Source organism: Rhinolophus ferrumequinum, chromosome 21 (assembly GCF_004115265.2).
Source record: "Rhinolophus ferrumequinum isolate MPI-CBG mRhiFer1 chromosome 21, mRhiFer1_v1.p, whole genome shotgun sequence".
NCBI classification, from domain to species: Eukaryota; Metazoa; Chordata; class Mammalia; order Chiroptera; family Rhinolophidae; genus Rhinolophus; species Rhinolophus ferrumequinum.
This window is the reverse complement of record NC_046304.1, coordinates 30,816,944-30,844,646: the sequence shown is the minus strand read 5'-3', so window position 1 is coordinate 30,844,646 and position 27,703 is coordinate 30,816,944. Positions and strand designations below refer to the sequence as shown.

The 27,703-nt window shown below is 36.7% G+C and overlaps 1 pseudogene; it reads left to right on the top strand.

The window, feature by feature from the left end:
• Nucleotides 1-26,799, top strand: part of LOC117013199 (glycine cleavage system H protein, mitochondrial-like) — a 52,299-nt pseudogene extending 25,500 nt beyond the window's left edge.
• The last annotated feature ends 904 nt before the right edge of the window (nucleotides 26,800-27,703 follow it).

Below are 27,703 nucleotides of genomic sequence, written 5' to 3'. Positions count from 1 at the left end.
ATTCTAGACTGTCTGAGATATTTGCAAGGGCCTAAATTTATGAACTATAAATGATTCTAACCTTCTCTAGAGTTTCATGTGTCTTCCTTATATGTCATTATACACTAACTGAGGAATCCGCATATTTCTTTTGCCAATAGTCTAAATATTTACTAAAGACATTAAATGTTTTAGGTTTTGTGGGCCGTGGATTATCAGTTGCCACTATTCAACTCTGCCATTGTAGTACAAAATTAGCCATAAGCAATACATAAATCAGTGTGGCTGTATTTCAATAAAACTTTATGTATGGGTAATGAAACTTGAATTTCATAAAATTTTCAAGTGTCACATAATATTTTTCTTTTTACCTTTTTCAAACATTTAAAAATGCAAGCATTATTCTTACTTAGCTAGCAAGCCATACAAAAACAGGTGGCAGGCTGGATTTAGTCCATGGTCCATAGTTTGGAATACTGTTTTATCTTTATCTCTCACTTGATAATAATCTCAGTACAGAACAAAATGTGCATATCTGCAGGAAAGTTAATTTGACTGTTAGAAGAAGGGCAGAAAGCTGATCAAGTTCACCCACCACCCAAGAGATCCACAAACTCAACAATAAATAAATAAATAAATAAATATATAAGTAATAATATTCATTCTTCCTCTTACAGTTAGTAAAAAAATAATCAGAAACACAAATATTACATTTATCGATTGCTAAGGATCTATCTATTCTTTGTGAGGAATTTGAAATGAAAACATTACCAAGCCCTCTTACTTGAGCACATATTGCTTGGAAATAAGAAAGGCTGTCACCTAGGGAATGTGTACTGACATTAGGCTAAGAAAATTCATTTGATTTCAAAAGAGAGGTGACCTCGTCAATGCCCAGAGTCTGTTGGTTGGCTAGAATATCTTGCTTTTATTTATACCAGGATTTGTTGAGCAGTTACAAATGTGGTAGGATCAAGAAACAATATTTGCCTTTAAGGTACTTACTTTACAATGAAGGACTGGTCAAAGAAATAAAAAAAGAACCCCCTCCAAAAATAATAGAGAGATAAATGTATAAATATTGTAAAGAAATTGACTAATGAACTGCAAAGTATAACAAGATTGGGTGTCTTTCAGATAGCATGGTTAGATGTATCCTCTTTAACCGTGCTATCTGAAATGACAATGAAGGCAAAAATCTTGCACCAATCTCCAACTAGAGATAATCTTTCCTGTAATGATAATAACGCTTGTAGTGGTTTGCAAGGTGACCATCTGTTAACCTCATGGATTATTCCTTTTAATTTTCATAAAAACTCTATGACAGAAGAAGATATTAAGGGCCAAGGAGCTTATATACTTTCCCAGCCTCAAAGAATAGTAAATGGTGGTCAAATTATCATTTGAACCCAGGTAACGTGATTGAAAGTGGGCAGGCTTAAGCTAACCCACCTCTTCCCATTATTCTACTAATAAGACATGGATTATTTATAAACCATTGTCTAACCATGACTTTTGGATGACCTCTGTAACTTCTTGTTTTACAGGGCTGTCATTCTTGGCATACTTTTACTCCAAATAACACACTCCTATAAGAAGTATGCTATATATTCTGTTAGGTTAATAGTCTAGCCCTAGACTCAAGGAATTAGCATAGGTATGCTACCACCCATGACGAGTTTATTTTAATGTTTAAATTTTGGAGGGCAGTTGTATATGCCTTATTTCCAATATTTTAAAAGAAGTCACTCTAATAGAGAGTAGCATATTTTTACCGTTTTTATTCAAATCTTGTTACTCTTGTAGACCTTTAAATTATTGTTCTCATTTATTTTCTGTGTGTGATGTTGTATTCATTGCACAGACGATTCTTAATATAGTTGCCAATACTGCACCGTAGTCATCGTCCTCAAGTTTACTACAGATGACTCTTAATGCTATTTCAAAGACTGAATTGCTTTTATTTGTTTGTATGTTTCATTGATTCTCCCTGCAGTGGCAAAACCTGGGATGCTAGTTAATTCTCCCTCGGTTACTATTTAAAGTTGTAGTTTTATCTATTTCGTTACTCCCTGGTTTGAACACACATTGATTTTAAGCGAGTTCACAGCTTCTTACAGTTCTTCCAGTTTACCATACTTGATGCTTAGTATAACAATATTGATTTCCTAACCAAATATTTTAACTTCACTGTGTGAATCTATTGAGCATTAGGCTTGGAAACATATGTTTCTATTATTTCCTTCAGATAGTAGGCAATGGAAAAATCAGCACAAACACTAGGTTCCCACTTGTAATTTATTTATATGATGCACCTGATTCTCAGTTGAAGCAAACACCAGCATTGCACATCCTGCAACATCTCATGTTGGGCCAAACACTGAACAGTAGGGAAGTAATGTATAATTCTGGGGCACACTAGGTTACAATACAGTCTCTTTCCAAGACAAACTCCATCTCTTGGTACCTTGAAAGCCAGAGTGCATACAACACAGGAGGATTTACTGTAACCTGCTTCCTGCTAGGCCATGTCCCATGAGGCTTGCATGGAAGAATTTCAGAACTAAAAACATTACACCAGAACATGAGCTGGCAAAAAGTAGCTCTGCATAGTTCCTTTCCAGGAGGAAAATATGAGTAGATTGAAGGTGGACTATTTTTTTTTTAATTATTATTGTTTCTCCTGTCACCACTGTTTCAAAAAAGTTATCTTTGTCCTAAACGACTTATACAATACTCTGACAATGTGATACTTCCAGCATTCTCCTTGTATGGCAGCTCACAGAATTTACAGCTCTTGTGCAACATGAGTTCTTATGTTTTAAATGTATATTAAGGCAATACATTTTGCAAATAACTCATAAGTTTTCAAGAGTGTTCCAAATGTATCATTAACCCCCATACCATAACTGACCTGTACAAAATATTTTATATATATATATATATGTGTATATATATATATATATATATATGGGAAGTTGGTGATTTGTGCAGATATGCAGGCTGAATTATATCCCCCCAAAATTTATATGTTGAAAGTTTTAACCTCCAGCATGTCAGAATGTGACTATTTGGGGAAATAAGGTTAACTTTACAGAGTTGATTAAGTTAAAATGAGGCCTCTAGGGTGGGGCCTAGTCCAATCTGATCTAGCTCCTCATAAGATGATGAAATTAGGAGACACAGAGAGACACAAGTGAAGACCATGGGGAAGAAAACAAAAACAGAAACAGTGAGAATACAGCAATAAGGCGGCCAAGAACCAAACCTGCCGACACCTGGATCTTGGACTTCCAGCCTCCAGAACTATGACAAAACAAACTTTTGTTGTGAACACCACCCAGTCTGTAATATTTTGTTATGGCACCCCAAGCATGCTAGCGCATGTTGTCTTCTAAAATAAACCTTTCATGGGGTGTGATGGAGGAAGGCAGTAGTCCTGGATCCTGAGAGCTGGATGAGGAGGAGAAAGGGCACTAAGCTAGGGATGCAGCCAGTAGTCTGAGCTGCTCTGCCAGCTGGCAGTAAAACCAGTCCAGGTGCATATAAACAGTAGGTCTCTAAATCACCTCTATCATCTAGGCCAGAGTGGGACTGACCTATTTCTGTTTGTACTCCAATCCTCATTACAATTTTCCCTTTTGTGAACTATTTTTCCCCCTCAAGGCTTCTTGGAAGGATTTTTATTTTAGCACACTATAATTGCATTACAGATATTTAAGGGAAAAGGGAAGTATCGCTAGAGGAAGTTCCACATGCAAGCCAAGAAAAGCATTAGCAATTTCTCACTGTTTCCTATAGGAAGAGGGTATGTGAGGATTGGACAGTCTCTTGAATTATTGCTGTCACTTTTTGCCCATCTTTACTGACTAATTTAGTCTGTAGTAGCAAAAAGACTTGGTATTTTATGATCAGAGTCAACATTTTAGTGAATCCACCAAGGGAAATATAAAATACTTTATAAATACTTTATAAAGATGAGGTTCTCCATCCTGTTATCATAATTCTACTGAATGGTCAGGATTTTTTAGAGAGATTATTTGTATGCTCTGGTGATATTTGTTTCAAAGGCTATAAGCAGTTATTTTTAAAAAAGAAAGAAAAGGAGAAAAGGAAAACGAAGTAAAAAAGAGGAAGAGACAGAGGAATTGAAAGGTGGATTTCAAAATTGGGCTGCCTGAGTTCCAGTCCTGGCTCTACCACTGAACCAGCTCTGTCGTATCAGTGTAGAGAAGGGGCATAAGGACTGTTTTTACAAGAGGAACTAGGAGGTAGGATTCCAAGCCTGCTACCTCCAAGACACAGAACTTGGGCAGATGTTAATCAATCACACAGAACAGACCATCTGAAGTCCATTGAACAAAGAGATTCCATTTTGGCCATTCCTGTAATTAAACATATTACAAACTAGCCACAGGCTATATATACCTTACAAAAGCTAGCAGGTCAACCTATCCCTGTTCTTCTTGTACCTTGCAGAAGTTCCCCATGGCAAGGAATTTTCCATAGAAATAAGAAACACATATAAACCCTAGCTCAACAGGCAGACAGGGTCTCTCTTCCCCTAGCGATCAGAGACCACCACTCCATCTACAGGATGGCCTTTTCTTACTCTCTGCTAAATAAACTTGCATTCACTTTAAACTCTATGGTATTGATTAGCTCACGTTTGAATTCTTTCCTATTTGAAGTCAGAGACATTCTTAGTCCAGGGTTTGAATCCCCACTCTGTCCAAAGCATCAGTATCTCTGGCAAATAACAATCCTTCTAAGTATCTGTAAACATGGGGAAAATAATAGACACTGCCTGTGAAGTTTATTCAATATTAAGTGAGATAACCCTTAGAAAGCCCTCAGCATTGTGTCTGACATGTGCTAAGTGATAAATATATGTGAGCTGTTACTATATTATAATTTCACAAAAGTAATTGCTAGTGGGTCGGATTAAAATAACAACACTATTCTAGTTGTCTGTAGTTCCATCTTTATTGAGGTAGCTCCAAGACATAGGTGCTGCATATTCATGAGGGCTCTCCTGAGTTCACCTGGCATGTCTCAATCGGAGTTTGTAAATGAGTTAGGGGTTTGTTCTGGGGTTTGTTGTTCCCTGGTCCTGCTTGCTGTCACTCTCACTCCGGTCACTGCTGCCAGCGTCCACTCTGGATGCCAGGACTAGTGATGCTACTTAGGCCCAAGGACAGAGAGATGCCCTCATCCAAATGACCCAGAGAGTGTAAGTCTTTTATGTGTTGCGACCTGCACAACACAAGCAGTGGGAACAACAAGGGAGGCGGTGAGGGCTAAGTAATAATAAAAGAAATAAAGACACAGGCACAAATATTACAAGAAAGCCACAGAGGACCAAGGGGCTCGCAGTCACAAGAGACTGGAGCCCCGAATCGGGTCCCCATGAGTATTTATTGATTTTTACAATGGGCATTACGTGATTCTGGGCAGGGTTTGCAAACCTCTAACACCATCAAGACAATCAGCTTATGGCCAATACCCAATCATTGTGTCCCAAAGCAACCTATGCATGCTGTTCCCAGATGACCAATGGTGCGGTGTGTACAGCCCCGGGGGAACGAGTCTCAGCATTATTTTCCCATGAGATAAACCGGGAGCGAGGTGGTTTCGCTCAATTACTGTTCCTTGCACAACAAGGTTCCTGCCACATGAGACATGCGTCAGCAGCCTGTGAGGGAACTTAAGAGGAGGAATTCCTCTAAGCCTTAGGGCAAACTCATGGGGGTCCCTGGGGTCCCGTCTGGCTTAAGTCGTCCCTCCCTAGAGGAAACTTACTCGTCTTTGACTGCAGACCCAGCATACTGGGACCAGGACAAGAGACTTATTAACTCAACCCCTAAGGCAGACAACCCCGCGACCCTCTTTCCTAAGGAAAGGCTGGAAGGGACAGACGACTAGGCTGCTGTGTGATAACACTTATGAACTCGTTTCATTCATCATCATAGCTTTTTATCCCAGACTTAGACGGACACATTTAAGGATGAAGTTCTCAAACCCGTTAGTTTGGGTACACCTCCACATCCTGAAGAATCATTGAGGATCTCCAAGAGCTTTTGTTCTGTGGTTTATGTCTATTGATATTTACTGTATCAGTAATTAGAACTGAACATAAAAAGGCGTTTAATTGCTTTCCTTAAAAACAATAGTGTGACTATCACATACTAACCTAACACTTTAGGAAAAACAAAAAACAAACTATTCTCGTATAGAACAAAAACCACTCTTCCGTGCTATCCCACTTGCTGAGCCTTCATCCACATCCACACAAGGATAATCCCACAGGGCACATACACCTTCCTTCTGCAAGAAAACTCAGCCCTGTCTCAGAAGTTAGAATGTTCTGAGCAAGACTTCCCATTCTTTCTCCTTCTCAGGCAAAGCACCCACATTGCTTTCAATACTTGAAGAGGCTTGATTCTGAAAGGAATAAAAGCCAAGTACAAAGTCCCATGCCCCTAGGCTCAACAGCCTCTCAGGCAGGGCTGGGTTCTCAAGTGGAATTAAAGGCTGCTGCTACACCCCTTTGCCTGACTTCTTTGCTGGTTGTTCATTTGTCAGAGTTCCCTGCTGGGGCTTTTCTCTGCAATACTAAGAATTGGCTCCAGTCTGATTTCCGACCCCTCCAGTAGATTTCTTGTTTTATTCTATGCTGTTTCCACAGTGTCTAAGATTATACCTGACATAACAGTGAGCACTCCTGGAGCTAATTGAGTTAGATGAAGCAAGATGCTTCATTGTGATGGAGAACGAACTTTCCTTTGGATCAATTCACAGACACCCTAGATGAGGAGGAATGAGTACTTAATTGAGGGAGATAAGAAATATCTAAGATGCAAATGTTTTGCTCAAAATGCCAATTGTATTGGTTAAATGAGTCAAGAGAGAACGCTGCATTAAAATATTCATAGTTTAACTGTGATCAGACTCAGTCAACTATTATAACAGTTATGTTAGTGGCACCTAATGGTCACAGAACTCATTTTTAAAATAGACACATTACTAAAGAAGGGTTTGTTAAGCAATAAAAAAATTGAATATTGAATCTTATGTTTTCATTTGACTTTCATTAAGTCATTTGAAATAGCTCTTTAAGCAACTATCTCTCTTATCAACCTATGAACAAAATGAGTCTTTTAACAAATTTTTAGAAAATGTTAATATTGACCCTTTATGTATAAGTCATAAGTTGTAATCAAAACACTGTGTTTGTATGATTTTTGTAAAAACCATTGTTCCAATGAAACCATTGTTTCCAAAGGAAAACCATTGAATCTGTCATAACTAAATAGAACGTAACAGATTGAAAAGTCTCTATTTTTATTAAACTCTCTTCATACTATTTTCAGAACTCTCCATCACTACAAATATTCTATAGGTAATATTGGAGGGAGGAGGATTTCTGCAAAGATAGAAAGGAGAGATCTACAGATCCACTGGTGAGACAAGGATGGAGGGCACCCCATTTCTCAACTGACCCAACTTAGGGTAAAGGACTTGCATCCCCCATACCCTTTCAGTGATTGCAAAACCCTATAGCCTTAAACATAACCTTAAGAGTTGAATTGGGGAAATATCACTAAAACAAAGTCTTCTCCCAAACCAGACTATCTCTCCACAAAGGTAGTAAAGAGAATCGTTTTATACTTAAATAAGCATTAAACTAGAATGGAATGTGTCTCACAGGCAACCCAGTAAGAGATTTCAAAGACAGAAAGAAATCTCCCCCTTTTATATAGCCAAGCAGATAGCTTCCACTGCATACATTTTCTCAAGAGAAACAATAACTAGACCTCAAGTAAGAGGACTTGACAGCATCTTTTGTCACTCATAGGTCTTCCAAAATGCACCTGGTGGTTAGGGTCACTGCCTCTGTTAACTAATTGGTTTTAGTCAAAGGAAAAATGAACTTTTCATATCTTTATGACTGGAAGTAGTTTTGCAACTTGGAGAAAGACAACCACCAAAGTTAGGTCCTTCCCCTTCCACAGAAACTGGGAGATAAGGAACGACCTCCCTTGATGTTTATATTTCAAAGTGATGGCTCCAAGGTTCTTTAGAAAGACAGTCCTGGGTCATAAAGCACCAAGGCTATCTTGTTTTAAAAAAATTATACAGTGAGAGAGCACTTATAATTGTAAGTCTTCTGAAGTAAGTGCTCTAAGAAAAAGGAGGGGAGAGAACTCTCTTCCCTATTTTCAACAGGAAGAAGTAAGCATCTTAATTTTAATTTGTATTTATCCATACAGTTGTTTCCATTACTTTGATAGTACATTGCAATAGATTAAATAAAATAAGTTCACTGGCAACCAACCCATCAATGATAAAAGGTCTCCCCAAATACCTGTTCTAGTGACTATGTATCATCTCTTCTAATAGATTTATGGGTGATTCACTCTCTAAATGCAAAACATGAAAGTGTTAGTTACTAGCATAAATATGCCACCATACGCAGGATTAACCAAAATACCCACAACAAGCTAGTTTGATAATCATGGAGAAAAACCAATAATAATTAATATCAAGTACAGCACAAACTCAAAACAACTCTGAGGAGGAGTAGGTAATAAAATTTCCTACAGAAAACCTTGAAAAAAAATCTTAACTATCTGTAGGAGCCTTGCCAAATCATCTGGCATTTGTAGAAGACAGATTACATAGTAAAATACAGAATTGGAATTTTCATGAATCTTTAATAACACCCCAAATTTAATTTATGAGTAACAAATTGTATTATGTTTTAATTCACTAAGTAGCTTATTTATTAGTAGCTCTTGATTGCCATTAAAAATAAGAGTCTATGAAATTCCATAAATTTAATCTATGAAGAAGTTACCACATTTTTTTAATCTATAAATTTGAGGCACAAAAACAAGCCAAGGACCAGGTTTCAAAGCCAACACACAGCATACATTCACATGAGATCAGGCTAGCCTTTGATACACTTCAGAGGGAGTTCCAAGTACCTGGAAGTAACAATGGAAGAATACTGAAAGGATTTCTTGATGGAGAATCTGCCATCAGATGGCCTTAAATCATATCCTGTAAATTATCATGTCATTTATTTCTCCAATCTATTACCAAAATGAAATGTACAGTTTGAAATGAAAATTGTACAATTAATATCCACCCAGGGATTAATAGCTATTAAGCCATTATTGATCTTTAATTCAGAAGCTCAATCATTTTATTATATTCAAGGAAAGATAAAAATGGAAAGAAGGTAAACTTTGTAGTGAAGTAGATGGGAGTTTGAATACTGCTTTGGCGATTTCATGACCCAAAGACGAGCAATTTAGGTCTTCTGAATCTGTTGCCTTACATAAAAATTAGGTTAAAATCCACTTCAAATATTGTAAAATTTTTCATTTTCATGATTAGACAAGATATATGTGACTGGCTCAGAAAATGCTGGATTCTTTTTCTATCCCTCATTTCTCACTTAAGCATGAAGGAATAGGACATAATAAAGAACATTTTGATGAGAAGTTACTATGATGTATGAATAATGGAATTCTATGTCCATTGAGATGAAAAATCTTTACAAATTAGGAGCAATTATGTGGGCATTAAGTGCTTTTGGAGAGTTAAATATAGGGCTTATTAAATAAAGAGAAAAGAACCAAACATGCACCAGAGAGATTTTAATCTACTGAAGAGTATTGGGTAGGAATTGTTTTTAAAGCAAACCACAGATGAAGGGAAGTCCCTGTGATTTCTTTTCCTCATACAGAATTAAAATAAAAATACTGAAAGTTTAGAGTATTCATGTAACCAGCTTCTATGTTACAAAATATAATATTACAAACATGGAAAAATCTCTCCTCACAATCTCTCCCCTCCCCCAATATTATATGTGTTTCAAGACTTTGTGGCCACCCTGCATACAACTAAGATCAAGTTTGTTAATTGTGTCATTCAGATAGTCTATATTTTGACTGATATTTTGTCTGCTTATTCTATCAGCTATGGAGAAACACATGTTAATATTTCCCTTTATGGTGGTGGATTTCTATGTTTTCCATTTTTCTCGTGTCAACAGTTGATTTACATATTCTGAACCTATGTTTTGATGTATAAAATTTAGGATTATTGTAGCTTCATGTTAGATTGATGACTTTATCATTATAAAATACTCTTCTTTATCTCTAGTAATTATTTTCCTTTAAAGTCTCCTTTGTCTGATAATTAGTTTGGTTATACCACCTGTCAGTTGGGTCGTGTTTGCCTAATCTCTTTTCTATTTTTTAACTTTCAATTTTTAAGTTTAATCTATCTCTATCATCTCTGTCTATCTATCTATCATCTATCTGTCTATCATCTATCTATATCATTTATGAGCATCTCTTGTAATACAATTTTTGCTCAATCCATTATGGCAATCTTAGCACTTCCTTTGAAGTATTTAGTTTGTTTCTATTTAGCATAATTACTACAGAATTGGGTTTCTCAATTTCTTTTGCCCAGTTTTGTTTTGTTTTGTTTTTCTTCCCTGAAAGTCAAAGAAAGAGCCCTCAGAGAAACAAAAAAACAAACTTGCTGACACTTTCTTCTTGAACCTCTAGACTCCAGAACTGTTTTTGAAGCCACCCAGTCTGTGATATTTTGTTATGACAACCCTAGCAGACTAATACAGATGACATTTCTTTGCCTTTTGGATTTCCCCCCCAACCCCCCCTTTTTTGTCTTTTTGAAGTTAGTCATCAATTTTATTGCTGTCCCTTTGAAGGTATGATATCTTTTATTTTCTGTAACTGTTTGTAGGGTTTTTTAAAAAAGCATTTGTCTTTAGTTCTCAGTATTTTTGTATTATATACCTGTGTATGTATGTAGCTTTCTTGGGCTTTGCTGAATTCACTAGATTTTTTGGGTTAACCTCTTTTATAGTTTTGGAAAACTCTCGATTATTATCTTTGCAAATATTGTTTAGGTCCATTTACCCTCTTTCCACTCTTTCTGGAATCTCAATTGTATACTTCTTGGCTCATTTGAGGATATTCCACATGTCTTTAATTCTCAGTTGTTTTAATACTTCTATTTGTCTCTCTTTACTTCATTGTGGGTTATTTTTTTCTGTGACCAATCTTTGAGTTCACTAAACTTGTGTTTTTCCTTTGTTCAATCTGCTGCTAAATACATACATTGGTTTCTTAGTAACACATATCATGGGCATGTTTGTTTCTAAATTCCCCCTTTGTTTCCTTTTTTATATAATCCAATTCTTTGGCGAAATTCTCCATATGTCCATCTATTTTGTTCAACTTTTCCTCTATATTCTTTACCATAATAATAATAGTTCTTTTAAATTTCTTTCCCACTAAATCTGAATCATTTGTAGATCTAATTTATTTGCCTTTCTCTCAATTATTGATTATATATTCTTGCCTTTCACAAGTCTAGTGATTTTTTTTTATATGCTAGATGTTATGTATAAAACAAAACTGGTGTCCCCTTTTCCTCTATTATTCAAATAATTAATCTGGGTCAGGGATGGAGCAAAGTTTCAACAAGTCTTAGTTTATCTTTGCTTTGCTTGAAGGACATGACCATCTTAGGTTTCTGACTGATTGCCCAGCCATCTGTCTCTACTCAGCCCTTAAAAATGGTGGGAAGCTCTTTCTTTCAGAGGTCATCACCCAGCTCTCCAGACTTTCTACCAGCATAGCTTCATAATTTGCTAAGTATGTTGGCAAGTGGGCCAACAGTTTTCTTGGAAATTAATTAAGGATTCATTTTGCAGAGCAACTCACTCTGCCTTCCTGATGTGTTTTCTGTATTTCTGATCTCCTGCTCCGGATAGCTTCATGATCTTGCAAATGTCCATAGGAGAAAGCCAATAATGCATTTGAAGCAAGTGTTTTTGTTTGTTTGTTTGTTTTCCCTAAGCACTGGGAGAGACAGGGAGATTTCACTCTGATTTTTAGAAGCTTTCAGGGTGCCATAGGAATCTAGGAGTCAGTAAATATCCTCGAGGGAAAATGGGCTATCTATTTGAGTCTCTGCATTTTAAATTAGTCATATTAGCCACCAGCAACCACTAAAAGTGCTATTGGTTTCTCTTTCCCCCAAATAGAGGATCTTTCTCTGAGCAAGACCATTGCTAATTTTCTCACAGTTCTGGAGACTAGAAATCCAAATCAAGGGGCTGGCAGGTTTGATTTGTCTGAGACATCTCTCCTTGGCTTACAAATGGCCATCTTCTCTCTCTGTCCTCACATTGCTTTTTGTCTGTGGTCCATTCTGGGTGTCTCTTCTTCTTCTTAGAAAGGCACCTATCCTATTGGGTTAGGATCCCAATCTTATGACCTCATTTAAAATGTGTTACTTCTTTAGAGGATCAATTAAGTACAGTCACTTTCTGTGGTTAATGGGGATTAAGACTTCAACATCTGAATCTTGAGAAGACACAATTCTGTCTGTAACATCCGTGGGTGTGTGTGTGTGGCGGGGGAAGAGATAAGTCTATCCATTATATATACATTCTGTATTAAAATCTTATATCTGAACTTTGTGCACAAATTTTATTGTTTGCTTTGGCCAATATTCATATGGAAACTACAGAACTGAATGAGAACTTTTATAAAGTCACTTGAAACATTTTGAAAAGAAAAAAAGATCTTCAGAAAATATATTTTATCAATTTATTTACATGCATGCAATGAGAAACCAACATTGATTAGTATAATTTTAACTCCTCTGGACTAACTGATGAGAAACAGTGGTATATTGCATTAATTTTAATTCATTTACTTAATTTAAATGCTAAAAGTTTCACTGATTTATTTAACAAATATTTACAGATTGCCTAGTATGTCCCTGTGACTGGGCAGGAACTCAAGAGTCAATAGGGAACCAAACAAATCATAGTTCCTGCTCTCCAGAAACTTAAAACCTGGGATAGCAAAAAAAAAAACACATAAAATAATGGCTTTATAATTACAAATAATAAGTGATGCACAGTGTTAGGACAAGTGTATAAGCTAGTGACTTAACCTAATCAGGGAGTGAGTGCAATTTTCCCTGAAGAAATTATATTTATTCTTGTTAATTGGTTATTAAAATTTATTCTTTTGTGAACTAGCTTTTCATTTCCTTTGCCTATTTTTCAGTTGGGATGTTTGTCTTTTTCTAATTAACCACGTTAAAAAAATTTAAAGGTGAAATAAATCCAGCATAATGCCACAATCCCAAAGCAAAGGCTAATTTTTTTTTATTATGAATTGCTTTCAGTTCAATGCATATATGTGCATTTTATGTGTTTATTTAATGTGGTGATACAATTGTGTACCCTGCTCTTTATCTCTAATAGTAATCTGTAATTGTTTAATTTGATTAATTACTTCTCCCTTGTTTCCATTATGTCTTTCTAACCAGAAGGTAAAAACAAGAGCTCCTGTCTGTGTTGTTCTCTCTAGTACTAATATTTTGGCACTATTTTGCTATTGATAAAATATACGTTGCATAATAAAGCATAAGTAGTTTCAGTGAAGGCAATTTTAAAACTTAACATTTTCAAAGGTATTGCAATATTGCATACATACACTAGATATATTGTTAATTTCATTAACATTTCCATTTATTTGACAACGCTTTCATGTTTTATTTCATTTTCTTCTCCATTGTATCCCGCGTGTGGAAAATTGATGTATTAGCAAAAAAGATGGTCATCTGCAAGCCAATGAAGAGGATTTATCAATTTAGCAGGCAGTTCAGCATAGAAGTGAAGCTTGCAGAGTTCAAAGATAGACTGCCTCTATTTCCAGGCTCCAATACTGATGTGTGTGAACCTGTGCCTCTACTTTCTCATCTATGCTACGGGTGTTATGGTGATATATATCTTATAAGTTCTTTGGGGTAATTACATAAGTTATCCTATATGGTGCTTAAAACAGTGCCTGCTACACGATAAGCAATATATAATTACTCACTGTCTTTGCCCTGGTTGCTGTATTTTTATATATAATACCTAAGAACTGAGGCTTTTAAAATAAAGTTATTATAGTTTTTATAAAACAAAAATATTATAGGTAGCAATCATTATGTACCCCCAAAAGAAGGATAAAGCTAGGGGCTAAGGACCCTGTGTTAAAATAATTTAACAGGACATGTGCTAACAAACTCAGAAACAAAAAAAATTCAAGATGAAAATGTTTAATTACGTGAAAGAAGTACCACGTGATGGTAGCCAAGTTTTGAGGTGATGTGTTAGAACCATGGAATGCATTATTATTACAAAACTATATTGGAGATAGGGGCTCAGGGTGGAACCTTAGTAAAGGCAATAGACTACACACAACCTCAAGTAGACAGTTTTTAAATACAATGATATTCTTCCAGTTTCTCCATGTTATCCTTCTGAGTGTGCTGTCATAATTATGCTTTGACACACGATTATGCCATCCTGCTTTTCAAACCAGATGTTTTAATTTGACTGCAAGATCTAGAAATCAATCTGTATCCGATGTATTTTAATGCTCCATTGCTTTTCACGTCGGTATTCATTAAAAACATGTTCTGTTATGCAATGTGACGTGGGTAGGATCACGTATCCCTTCGTAGGAGAGAAAATGTAGATGTTCAAAAGCACTGGCTTTAGAGTTAAACAGCCTCCGCTTAAATCCAGCTCACTCACTGAAATGATGTGGAATGATATAAAGATACTTACAGAAGACACTCCTCCTGGTCACTAATTCCCACGTCTTTCCTTGGGTAGAGAGAGAAGTTGTATGTCTCTTCCTTACAGAGACTGGCTTTGTCAGTTAGTTTGGCTAATGATGTGTGAATCTCATGGCTACTTCAGGGCAAAAGACTCCTGGCCCACTCGGGCTTCCCAGCATTCTCCCCTTCCCTCTCCCTCGGAGAGTGGTCCCTGTGTCAACTTAGTTCCTGGAACGAGAGGATGCAAAGAAGAGGAAAAGAAACTAGCATAAGTGAGGAATGACTTTCTGTTGCCCTTATTTCCCTGCCTTAATTGGCACAAAACTTAATCTCCATATCCACACTGTACTCATCCACGAGATAAACATAGTCATTTGTCCACTCGGAGTTTTTGGTACCAAGTAATTGAAACAACGTTCTATCTTAGTAACTGACCATCATCTCCTTGAGACATTGTCCTCACACCACTATTAAGACGCTGCCCACCAACTTTCACTTGCTGGACTTCAAAAGTCCAGGCCATTATTCCACAGAAGCTTCAATCGTATGTCTGAATCACCGTGAATATCTAATGAAGCCCAACTAAAAGGAACATAAAGAGATGGCTTTCATTCCTACTTCCGTCTGCATCTAACTAACAGGTGATCATGCTCAGGAATTTTTTTGTTTTTTAACCTTTCTGGATTTCTGTTTCCTTATCTATAAGCTAGAGTTAGAATCAGTCATCTCATGTGATTATTGCAAGTTCTTAAAAACATGGTATATGCAGAAATGCCAGGTATAGTTCCCAGCAGACACCAGTCACCTAAGAAATAGTTCTTCATTCCCCATCACACAATCCTGGTATCTTCTCTTCATATGTGTACTTCAAAGCAGTTCCTGGAATGCCATGAGAGAATGTTTTACACAGAATGTGTGTTTCAGAAAAACCTTCAAATTTTCAGGACCCACAAGGGTCCAGATTTCTTCACCTACAGAATATGCTTATACTCTACTGACGCCAGACAACATAAGAAGTTCAACTTAGATTAGAAATAAAGGCACCATGGTCACAAGAAGAGGCAGGTTATACTATTTTGGGCGGGTTTTACTATATGGTTCAGTTGTTTGAACTTATTTTTAAATATCCATGTTAGTTCTTGTAACTAGCAGTTCAAGATTTACTGAAGTTTGTGTGCTTTAATAGGAGAAAACTTCCTGCTTTGATGAAGCACATTTTTACAATCTGATGTTTGGTTGCTACTTAGCATAATCATCTTTTTAAAATGCATACGTTCAGAATGGATAGTACCTTGCGACGGAAATCACAGCGTTAGTCTCAGTAACACCTTATACAGGTAATGGGTTTTGCAAATTTGCCAGTAGTGACTAGAATCAGCGCACCCGTTACATACTGTACTCTTGACCTGTTATTAGCTTTTGTACGATCAGATTCTGCTGCCATGTTACTTTGCTACCTCCAAAAGTGTGGTAAAAGATATTCATCTACAGCACTGTTTGATGACCCTGTGTCATAAAAGCCCAAACTGAAGATATCGCAGGCTCTGCAATCATGGTTTCTGCCCAGTTTTGTTAACCTTCACATTTGGACCAATCTAGTGTCAGAGCTTAGTTTCCTTTGCAGCGTGAATCTGTCCTTTCTAGAAAGTATACTAGGTGTAGTCACTCACATCGTACAGTGTCAGATTTCACTGTTCCAATGTATTAATTTGTTTAATATTAACTGAGGCCTAATAGGTATAAATAAATAGGCTAAGTGCTATAAATATCTGGTACAGAAATAGGTCAGACCCAGAGTTTATCAATTTTGCCTGGGTACCTCAGGGATAGCTTTAGAGAATAGAAAATCCTTGGACTAAGTCTTACAGCATGAGGCATTTTCAAACACATGAAGGGGAATAACTTTGTTGAGAGAGGGAACTGTGTGTAAGAAAAGATAGATAAAACACGAGTATGGTGCATTTGGGGTACTTTGAATAGATCAGGAGGATAAGATTCTACATTGTGTATTTTTAAGGAAATAGCTAGGACCAAAGACTGATAGCAGCCGAGAGACAGATTAGAGGTGGCTTTATAGAAAATGGTAAGAAATTTACATTTCATGATTTATGCAATATGGAGCTATTCAAGGTGTTAGAGAAAGGAAGTTAACACGAAGTTTTGTGCTTTTAAAAAAAGATCCCTCTGTAACAGTGTGAAGGATATAGTGAAGGGAGGAGGAAGGACAGATAAAAACTAGTTCAGTTATCCAGAAGAAAGATGGTGGCTGGACCATGCTGGGAATACAGAGGAGGACAGGGAAGGGAAACATACATACAAAGTTAGGGAGGTGTAATGAAGGCTTGGTATCATAGCAAAGATGAAGAGGCAGGTGTAGTTTGTCTCTCGTACTGGATAGAGGAGATAGTCACTAGGATAACCTTGCAGAAGAAGCAATATTGGGATAGGTTTTTGTTTGGTTTGTCTTTGTTTTCATTCTCCTTTCTTTCCATGGTAGACGGTTTGCAAAGACAGGCACAAATGGTGCCTTGCAGGCCTGAACATACATATGGCTTCTCCTATCAAGACATAGAATCTACTTATTCCTCCCTTGACCTGTGCTAGCTTCATGACTTGCCTTGAGCCATAGAATGTGGCAGAAGTAATACTATATGTAGGAGATCCAACTGCTTCCACTTTTGCTGTCTTGGAGACCCGAGCCATCATGCAGCATTGTCCAATTACTGGGATGGAGAGAAAAGCCATAGAGAATGTTAGAATGTTAATGATGTGTGGAGAGAGAGAGAGAGAGAGAGAGAGAGAGAGAGAGAGAGAGAGAGAGAGAGAGAGAGACTCTAGAGACACTAGCTTCTAGACATTCCAGCGACACCAATGGAGACAGAAAACAAAAAACAAAAGCAGGTGAATGATACCTTCTTGGATACCTCAAATCAAATGTCCCTAGTCAACATCACATGAAGCACAGATAAGCCATCCAGACTTAGTGTTGCCCATAGTGCAGATTCATGAGCAAATTAATTGTTCTGTTTTAAGCTATTTAATTTTGTAATAGATTTTTTTGTGTAAAATAATTGATAACTAATAGTGCGTTTCTTTCTTTTCTTTTCCCTCCCTCCCTCCCTCCCTTCCTTCCTTCCTTGTCTTCCTTGTCTTTCTTTCTTTCTGGGCGGGAGGGGAGGGAGGGAGGGAGGGCGGGATGAGGGCGCGGAGGGAGGGGAGCGCGGGAGAGAGGGAGAGGGGTCTCGTGGAAGGGATGCTTTCTCTCGGAAGGTTCGTGGAGCGTCTCTCGTCTCTCTCTCTCTCTCTCTCTCCCTCTCTATCTCCTCTCTCTCTCCTCTATCTCTTTTTCTTTCTTTCCTTTCTTTCTTCTTTTTCTTGAGACCTCCGTCCTTCTTTCCTTCCTTCTTTCCTTCCTTCTTTCCTTCCTTCCTTCTTTCCTTCCTTCCTTCCTTCCTTCCTTCCTTCCTTCCTTCCTTCCTTCCTTCCTTCCTTCTTCCTTCCCTTTCTTTTTTTCTGAGGCAAGATGCTAGAGGTGTAAAGAGAGGAAAATTTTTGATAACTAGGTTATTTGGAACACAATTTCTAAAAGGAGATCAACAGTTCCTATTCCTTCTCTTTGAATACATTTCTGTGCTGCAAATCCCTTCCTATAACTTCTAAAGAACCAAAAGGTACCATAAAACATCATCCGTATAAGAAGCTCACAAGCAGAAAAGCTTCAATGTTCAGGTGAAAATCCCTGTGTAAAATGTGAATTTTTATAAGATATAGGAATAAACCACAATATCTATGAATAATATCTTTATATATTCAAATAAATGATAATTCCCAATATCTATGTCCAGAAGGAAAACTACAAACACCAAGACTAATGGAAAGAGTTAAGACAAAAAGCAAAATTTTTTGTCTTATATATACTACTTTCATGCTTTGATTATTATTCATTACAACTACTGAAATGCGAATTGTGAAGCTGACTTTTTTCCCCATAGTGGGCAACTGGTAAATAACTTTTAGTATCATTAAAATTACATATAAATTTTTAAGGCATTGAGATTAATAATTCTGTTTTCTAAAATCACAAAGGTTTAACTAACATGTACATTTGGCTCAATTTATTATTTAAATATTTTATTTAAAATATTCTACCCTCTCTAGTAATCAAGTAGCTTAAGCATGGTGGTTATTTTCTGTAAATGTAAACCCTGATCATAAAATGTTACGTCATTTGCTTTAAGGAAAACACATTTGAAAGAGCAGACTGTTTCATTGTGGAGGAAGAAAGCAAGAGGTTGTAAGAATCCACCTGAGGAACTTTAAAAAAAATTATTCCCGCACCTGCTCGTGGCAGAAGTGGGCTTTTATTTGCAAAACATACACAGCTATGCTGCCCAGCTCCACAACCCACTTGAGAGGTATTATAAGAAGAGAGGGTAAAAGATGGGTGCTCACTTTTTCCTTTTTAAATTAATTACATTATTTTGCTTCTATTTGGTATCATCTAAATAGATGTCAAGCATCTTAACCCCACTCAAGTCTCCCTTATCTGATTACAAACAACTGTCCAAATTCATTTTCTATCCCACATGCCTATGTCTAATTTAGTTAATACAGCTTCCTATACCTTGAGTGTTTTCTTCCACTAGTTCCAACTAATTTATTCTACCTCATTTTCAAGGACTCAGTCATATCTTACCTCTTCGTTTTTAGCACAGCCACCATGACAAATATTAACCTTTCCCCTCTATTAATTTCTAAATCCTTCCTCTTTCCTCACAGTAAAATTACTTGTAAAAGAAAATACTCAGTCCAATAAGCTTCTAAATCTTTGTCTACTCTTCTGGACAATGAAACTAGATATAGAATTTCTACAAAGCAGGAATTCAGTAGACTCCTACTCTTGGAAAGATAAGCAGGGAAGAATATGGATTGACAAGGTAACTTGGGTTATCTTTTCTGACCTTCTCCATGTGTGACCGTGCGTGTGAACCTAATAGCTTTCGGGCTTATGTGTAGAATCAAGTCTGTTGTCTCTAAGAGCCCTTTCCGCACTAATTGTTTATGGTTGATTATCTCTGAGATTTTCCACTGGAGTTCATCTGTGTGCTTTTTAGTGTCAAGCTGTACTGATACATTGTTTCAAAAACACTTATTAAGTCTCTATTATATGACATGCATATTTTGTGGTATTAGAAAAAGAATGAGTGAAACAAGAAGGCCTCTATTCTCAAGAATTTTAAATTCTAGTGGGGAGTAGAGACCTGCAATAAACTAAACAATGAAATCAATAATCATAATAATTGCCCTGGGTTGAGGATATTATGTTGTTATGGTGAATTCCTGGGTGTTGATTTAAGATTGAGTAGCAGGAAAGCATCTCAGAGAAGAGGTCATTTTGACCAAGTTCTGAGTGATAAAATGGTAGCCATGCAAAGATTTGGGGAAAGAACATTGCAGACAGCACCAAAGTTCTAAGGACCCGTTGGAGCAATGAAAGGAACACTGTGGAAGCTGGAGCACCATCAGGGATAGGAAGGTACTAGAGAAAGTCAAGTTAAGCAGAAACCACATCATCACACAGAGATTTAACATAATAGGAAAGGACATTATGTTTATTTCAAATGGGATGAGGAAGAGGGTGACATTACTCAGAGTTCACTTTTAATAAAAATCACTTCTGTGCCAATACTCTTTTTTCCCCCTAAATAACACCACCAGGAATTGCTTTTAGGAAAATATTTAATACCTATGAATATTATTCTACCACACCAGAATAATTTCAGTCCAGATGTGTGACATCTGTAGTATATTATTAACATTGTTTTCAGGCTTCATAAATTGAAGCAGGAAAGGGGCTGCTTACTTATATTCTCTTACATGTGTAAGTCAAAAATATGAATGGATTTAAAATTTAAATGATAGTTAGCCTTTTTCAACTTCACGGCAATTTGCTTGCAGCTATTTTTCACATATATGCACACTAAAAAATGAATACTTAATTTTTTCAGATAAACCAGAGTTAATGAATTCCCTTTTCTTAGTGCTCTTAGAGTGATACTTTAGCCTACCTTCAACAAAAAGCCTGTACTGATCTGCAATCACAAAGTATTATACAGCATTTCTTTCTTTGAATTCATATAATTAATAGCTAAAAGTGTTTGTCATTTTATTTTATAATGGTTAAAAGTCAGTTTTATACTACTTCTTATGCCTCTTGGGAAACATAAATCAGGTTTACATACAATATATATCCAGAGTAGGAGAGAAACTATTCTTAGGAAGCCTCTGAAATATTTACCAAGTCTATTGTTTTAGCTTTCCACTATCGGGATTGATTCATAAAATTTGGTTAGAAAATTATAACAGTATCATCTTGTTGAAAAAAATTTGAATTGTCTTTTCATGGTCTGGATCGCTTGCTGTGTGGCAATTTTGGGTATCACCAGAAAGTATTTATCCTGGGGATTTTTTAGTTTTAGCAAATTAATCAACAAGATGAATTGAACACCTATTAAAATAAAGATATATGTGAGGTGTTGAAATGAAGATAACAAGCAAAGAATTATTTAATTGATTAAGTCACAGCCTTACCCTCTAACAGGTTTGGAGTATTATGGGAAAGACACGAACTAAAAAACATAGGAGACAGAGCACTAGATGGAATGGGAATCAATAGGCCTAGCTTTTAATCTCAAGTCACTGCAACTCTCTGTTTACTCAACTATAAGAACAAACCAGTCAAATTAATTAAAGTTTAAGATCTCTTCCAACTCTAATATTCTAAGGGTTTCACAAGAAAGTTAGATAATTCAAATGTGCTAACATTAACCTCAGCCTTGGCAAATTGACGTGTCTAAAAAAACAAACTGATTCCAGCAACGTGACTGTATTATTTATCAGATATCCCAGACTGTCACATTCAACCTTTAACTACAAATATGGAAATATGATCATCAAAACATTTAATAGTTGTTTTTTTAAGAAGAAAGAGAAGAAGAAAATAAAGGGGAGGAAGAGGAGAAACCTCTAAAAAAAGAGAAATCCTCAAGTGCCATATGGCAGAATGTAATGTTCCCAGCTTAAAACACCTCCCAGAATCACTCCCATGAAGAGACGGCCATATAATTCACTACAAATCATTGAGAAATAAGTAGAATCGGATGGCTGGGGTTTCTGGAAAAGCTTTAAAAGGGAACAGGCTCAGCTGCCCTACCTCTTTAATCTTTAGTTCTTTATTCCTTCTTCTTGATTGGTATAGAGACTCAGTGGTTAGAATTGAGCAATCATCTTTGAGAATAAAAGCTTCGAATTAAAGAGGATGGAAAGAAAATCTAGAACAAACCATAGTACATGATAGTTTTAGGGAGCATCTGTACTATCCTGAGGGAGACTATCAAATGTCTTGTTAGGTGAGAAAATACAATGTTTTTGTTTCAATCAATATCGAATGGATGTTCTGTTACTTGCAGTTGATGCAGTTCTATCTATTGTATGCCAGAAATGAAGATGGAACTCAAAGCCAGAGCTGTAATTTATGTATGAAAATATGGTAGCAGGGGAAGTTGGGGACAGGGAGGTGACCGTTGGTAATACCTAGATATAAAATTAGAACTTAGGGTTAAAGATGAGGTGTAGTTCACACAAAACGAAGAGAACTAAAACTAAGGTCTCAATTTAAAGTCATGTCTTTTTACCAGTTCAATATAATGAGCACTAGAAAGTCTTTGTGCTATTACACACATACACACATACACACTCACAGTTAGCAAGAAGCTCACCATTGGTTGCTAGATTCAGGTGAAATAAAATTTTGATGAAAATTCAAAATCTCAATGCTATATCCTGTTTATGAATTCTCCAAGCCTAAAATTTAACATAAAACTTTTTTGAGGACTGATAAATTTCCTGCTCATCTGACAGATACAATCTTCAAAATGTTCTTTAAGCAAAATTTCCTTGACACAGGAGAAAAGTAGTAGAAAGAAAATGAAATTGGAGATGGGCCTAAAATAGAAACACAAATAATATAAGGAAACACATCACCAAAAGAGACAGAAACAACCAACAGAAGATTTGATAGTAAAAGAACTAAAAATAATAAAGCAATCTGAATTAATTATAAAATAACTTTATCAGAAAAAAATCAAATAAATAAAAACATAACAAAACTAAATAGATTGAACTCATTAGCTGACAATAAGACTTGAAAATTGGACAAAGAAATAAAAATCTGTTTTTTAGCTAAATGCTGTTTAAAAAGGCACAGCAAAATATAATGACAAATAGACATCAAAAATTAGATTCAGTAAATAATAAAATAAAAAAGTTAATATTGATTTATTAATAACAAAAAATTGTGTTTTTTTCCTAGCACAAATAGTAAGGATGAAGAAAGTTGCTATACAATGATGAAAAGTACTATTTGCTCAAAAGACAAAAATATCCTGAATTTAAAATCACTAAAGATCTGATACAAATAAATTAATAAAATAAAATCGAATATATAATTCTTTTAGTAAATGACAGAGGAAACTTATTCATGAAAGGAATTATTTGAATAATACAATTATTGACCTTAATTTAATTGCATAGGACCTTTCACACAACAATTAGAGAATCACATTCTAATTAAACACATAGGAAACACGTACAAATATTAACCATGTCATAGACCACAAAGCAAATCTCAACAAATAAATTATAATTGGTATTATATAGACTGTGTTCTTTGAGTATCATGTAGATAATTAGAAATTTGTACACTTTTCAATGGCACTTGACCCAATATATAGGTCAAATATTAATACCTTGACTCTATTGGAATTTAACACATCTATAAGATAATCATAAACATATTCAAAAGATGTTGCTCAGGTGGTGATTGTTTCATTGAATTTCATTGAACTAATTTAATATTTGCATCCAAAATATCAAGTAGTCTTAATAATCTGAAAGGAAAAAAAATGCAGCAAATAGACAACTGAGTAAAGGATAAGGGTATACAAGAAAAGTGAAAACAGAACACACAATGTGATACACAGATGATGTATTATAGAATTGTACACCTGAAATCTATGTAACTTTATTAACAATTGTCACCCCAATAAACTTTAATAAAAAAAAGAGAAAAGTGAAAATAAGAATGACCATTAAATAGGGAGGGGAAAAAAAAAAGGCTCAACCTAGCCATTACTCAGGAAAATATATATAGTTTATATACATTTAAATAGCCATGAGATCGAATTTTACAACCATCAAATTGGCAAAGAAATCAAAGTGTGATATTACCAAGTACAGGAGATGTTGCCGAGGAATGGGAACTGCTAATGGGCTGTACATTGTTATTTTAGTGAGTATTTTGACAATACCTCAGAAAATTTAAGATTACATAAAGCATATATTCTAGAGAAATTTTAGCATGGGTACACAAGGAGACATATACGAAATTGTTCACGGTAGCATTGCTCATAGTAGCAAAAACTTAGAAAAACTTAACCATTGAAACAAAACTGGGTAAATAGACTGTGGTCAACCCTCATAATAAAAAATCATAATTGAACATGTTGAAATGAATTAAAGCTAATGCAACTGTCAGAACCACAATGTGGCCCAAAAAGAAATGATGCAAAAATAATGTTCATCGATTTAAATTGTTAAACCCCCAATTAAAACAAAAATCCATATATCTACCTATAAGATAAATTATAAAATATAGACTGAATGGACACACACTTCAAGATATTGGTGACTGCTGGGACAGAAAAGAGAATTCCCAGAATGGCAGCATGAGGAACTCCATGGAATCACTGCCCAAAAAACAGTCACAACTGGTGAAAATCATTATTGGTTTTTTTGTAAGTAAAGTTCTGGAAATTTTTCTGAGGACATACATTAAATGAAAAAGCATGTATTCAAGAAAATCCACTGAATCTCAGTAACAGAGTGACAGTCTGTGGCACCTGCTCCCTTCCTAATTCCTCCCCTATTCCCAATGATGACAGAAGCTTTAACATGGGCAGGTATGGCTAAGGAAAAAGGTTCCGCTTTCCTGTAGCCCCTATAGGCTATATTACTGAGATAGGCGATAGGCTATATTACTGAGAAGGGCAGGCTGCCAGCATTTCTCACCTCCCCAGCCCCTAGTTGCAGAAGTTAAATCCCTGGCATGTTTGGCCAAGATATCAAGGGCTCCCTTCCTCCACCCATCCCCGAATAGTAGGGCAGAAGTCGACCCTACAGAAAGGCAAGCCAAAAACCAAAACAAAATACCCAGAAGATATTGTTCCATCCCCGTGCTCTGCTCATAAATCAAGTGTTATTACATGAGAAGCTGGCCAATGCCCCCATGCCTCGCTTAAAAAATAAAAATAAAAAAGTCTGACACTCTCCCCAAAAGACCTAACGTTATTTTAAAAAGTGTGGAGCATTTCCAGCCTGAGGGTGCTTTCAGAAGCAGTGGACATTTTGGTGCTATGCAGTGAAGAGCAACAAACTAAACCAGAGGTCAGCTCCTTCACCAGAGAGAACAAAGGAAAGAGACAGCTAAGAAGAGTCCTCTTGGGGTCGGAACACGTTGCAAAGACTTACCTTAAAAAATTCTGCTGCCAATGAACCCAGTTTAATTGAATCAGACTATAGAGCAATGATGACCCAGGGCTTCATCACAAAAAAATAGAGCTTTCAGGAGGCAAGTAGTGCCACCTAGAAGCTGGGAGATACCGGCAAAGGCGGACAGTTTGAACAGCAGTATCAGGGAAAGATACAGCCAAAGAGAGTACTGCAAAAACCACAGCTGTCCCAGTGTGACTGGGTATGCTCAGTGCACCCTCTGGAGTGACATCAAATGCTTCACATGGACAAGACAATGGCTTTCAATGAATAGTCCAGCCTCATCATCAAGCAAGTGTAGGAACAAACAACAGAACCAACCCAAGCGCAGGGCACGGGAGAGCCAGAACTCAGTGACTGCAATATATTCCTCGAAATGCCTAGATTTCGACAACAAAATATATGAGAAATGCAAAGAAAAGGGAAGTATTATCCATACACAGGAAGGATTTTTAAGAAGCAGGTGACAGATACTGCTTGTGAGAGCCCAGAAATCAGGTTCATAAGAAAAACACTTCCAAACAGCCATTATAAAATACATCCAAAGAACTAAAGAAAACCATACTTAATGAAGTAAAAATTAAAAGGCCGACAACAATGTCTTACCAAATAGAGAGTATGTAAAAGAAATGAGAAAAATGAACCAAATGGAAATGTCCTTTTCATACGTTCTCATGTTCTCTTTATCCTGGGGTTAATCACCACAGACTCTGGTGATTGCTTGTCTGAACGGAACTATGTGATCTAAGGAGACAGCAGCGCCATCTCTTTTGGGTTGTTTTTGACCCTACCTCCACAGCGTACACAGTACCTGACATATAAAATGCATCAGTGTGACTGTACTTAATAAAAATAAGTGACTCTATAGTCTCAGAGAGAGATTTGGGTATTGGACATTTTGCATTTACACATCAACCCAAACATGTTCCAGTTAAAGGGAAGTAAGGCTTGGGGGCCGCTCCCGCCCCCATCTGCGGGGTGGCAGAGGAGCTGCACCAAGAACCAACCCTGCACTCCTGCGAACATGCCTTGTCAGCAGAAGGGAGCATGCGCCCAGCCTGCAGCCTGTGCCCCTGCTCATCCTGGCCCTGGGACCTGAGGACATCCTGAGGACAGGGAACGAGCCGTCCGGGTGCAGAGCCCCAATCTGCTCTCCTTGCTTCAGTTCATAGAGAAACATGAATGGATCACCCCAGAAAATAGTATCGGGACGGTGGGAATCAGCAGTTTTGCCCAAGAAGCTTTAGGAGATGGTGTTTACTGCAGTTTGTGTGAAGCTGGAACAAAATTGAACAAACAAGATGAGGTTGGTGCTTTGGAAAGTGTGCAAGCTGCTACTACTGAACTCTATTATCCCCGATCAGGAGAAGTAACTGAAATTAGTGAAGCTCTTGCAGAAAACCCAGGACTTCTCTACACATCTTGTTTGGCTGCTCAAGATGACACTGAGTAACCCTTCAGAACTAGAGGAGCTGATGAGGGAAGACGTCTTTTATGTACAAGAAGTACATAAAATCTACTGAGGAGTGAGAAGGCAACCCGCTGAAGAAAGCAATGAGAGACAACTCTAATCTAGCATGGTTGTCTTAAGTTAGTGGTGAGTAGAAGATTTAAAATAGCAACTTTTAGTAATACCAGTGGAAAAAGAAGCTACAACAAAGCTACTAGAAGGAAATACCTGTTACCTTTCTAATGATTACAGCTGAACACAACATGCTGCTTTTTTTTCACAACACCCTATGATTTTTGGCTAGGCTACAGTTATAATATTCAGAATTCCTGATGTTATTTGTGGTAAAATCTAGTTTTAAAAATTATAACACTTCAGGATAACATGGTTATCTTAAGCCTTATTATAATATTGTAACTTGCACTAGAAAATTATTTTTTATCTTCGTAACAGCAGAAGGCAATAGTATTGTCTCTTTTGTAAGATAAGCAAACGGAATCTAGAAGAGATTAATTTACCCAATGCAATAAAGCTACTAAGTGCCAAGGCCTGGAATTAAATTTATGTCTGATGTTCTAGGCCTTTGATTTTTACTCAATGATATTTGGTAGTAGAAAAAAATTAGAACTCATTCAGCAATAGAAGAAACAGCAGGGATAACGACAATAATGCTGTACTTACCTGTTGAGTTTGAAGTTAGCCCAACTTCCTAATTGCTTGCGTATGAATACATCAGACCTAAGCTGACTGGGATGAGTCGGGGCTATGACTGAATATTTGTGTCACCCCACATTCATATGTAGAATCCCTAATTCTCAAAGCGATGCTATGTGGAGGTGGAGCCTTGGGGAGGTAATTAGGTCATCCTGTCTGGATGGGACCAAAGCCCTTAAGAGAAGAGACACGAGCCACATGATGTCTCTTCCATGTGAAGACACAACAAGAAGGCAGCCCTTCTGTAAACCAGGAAGAGGGATCTCACTA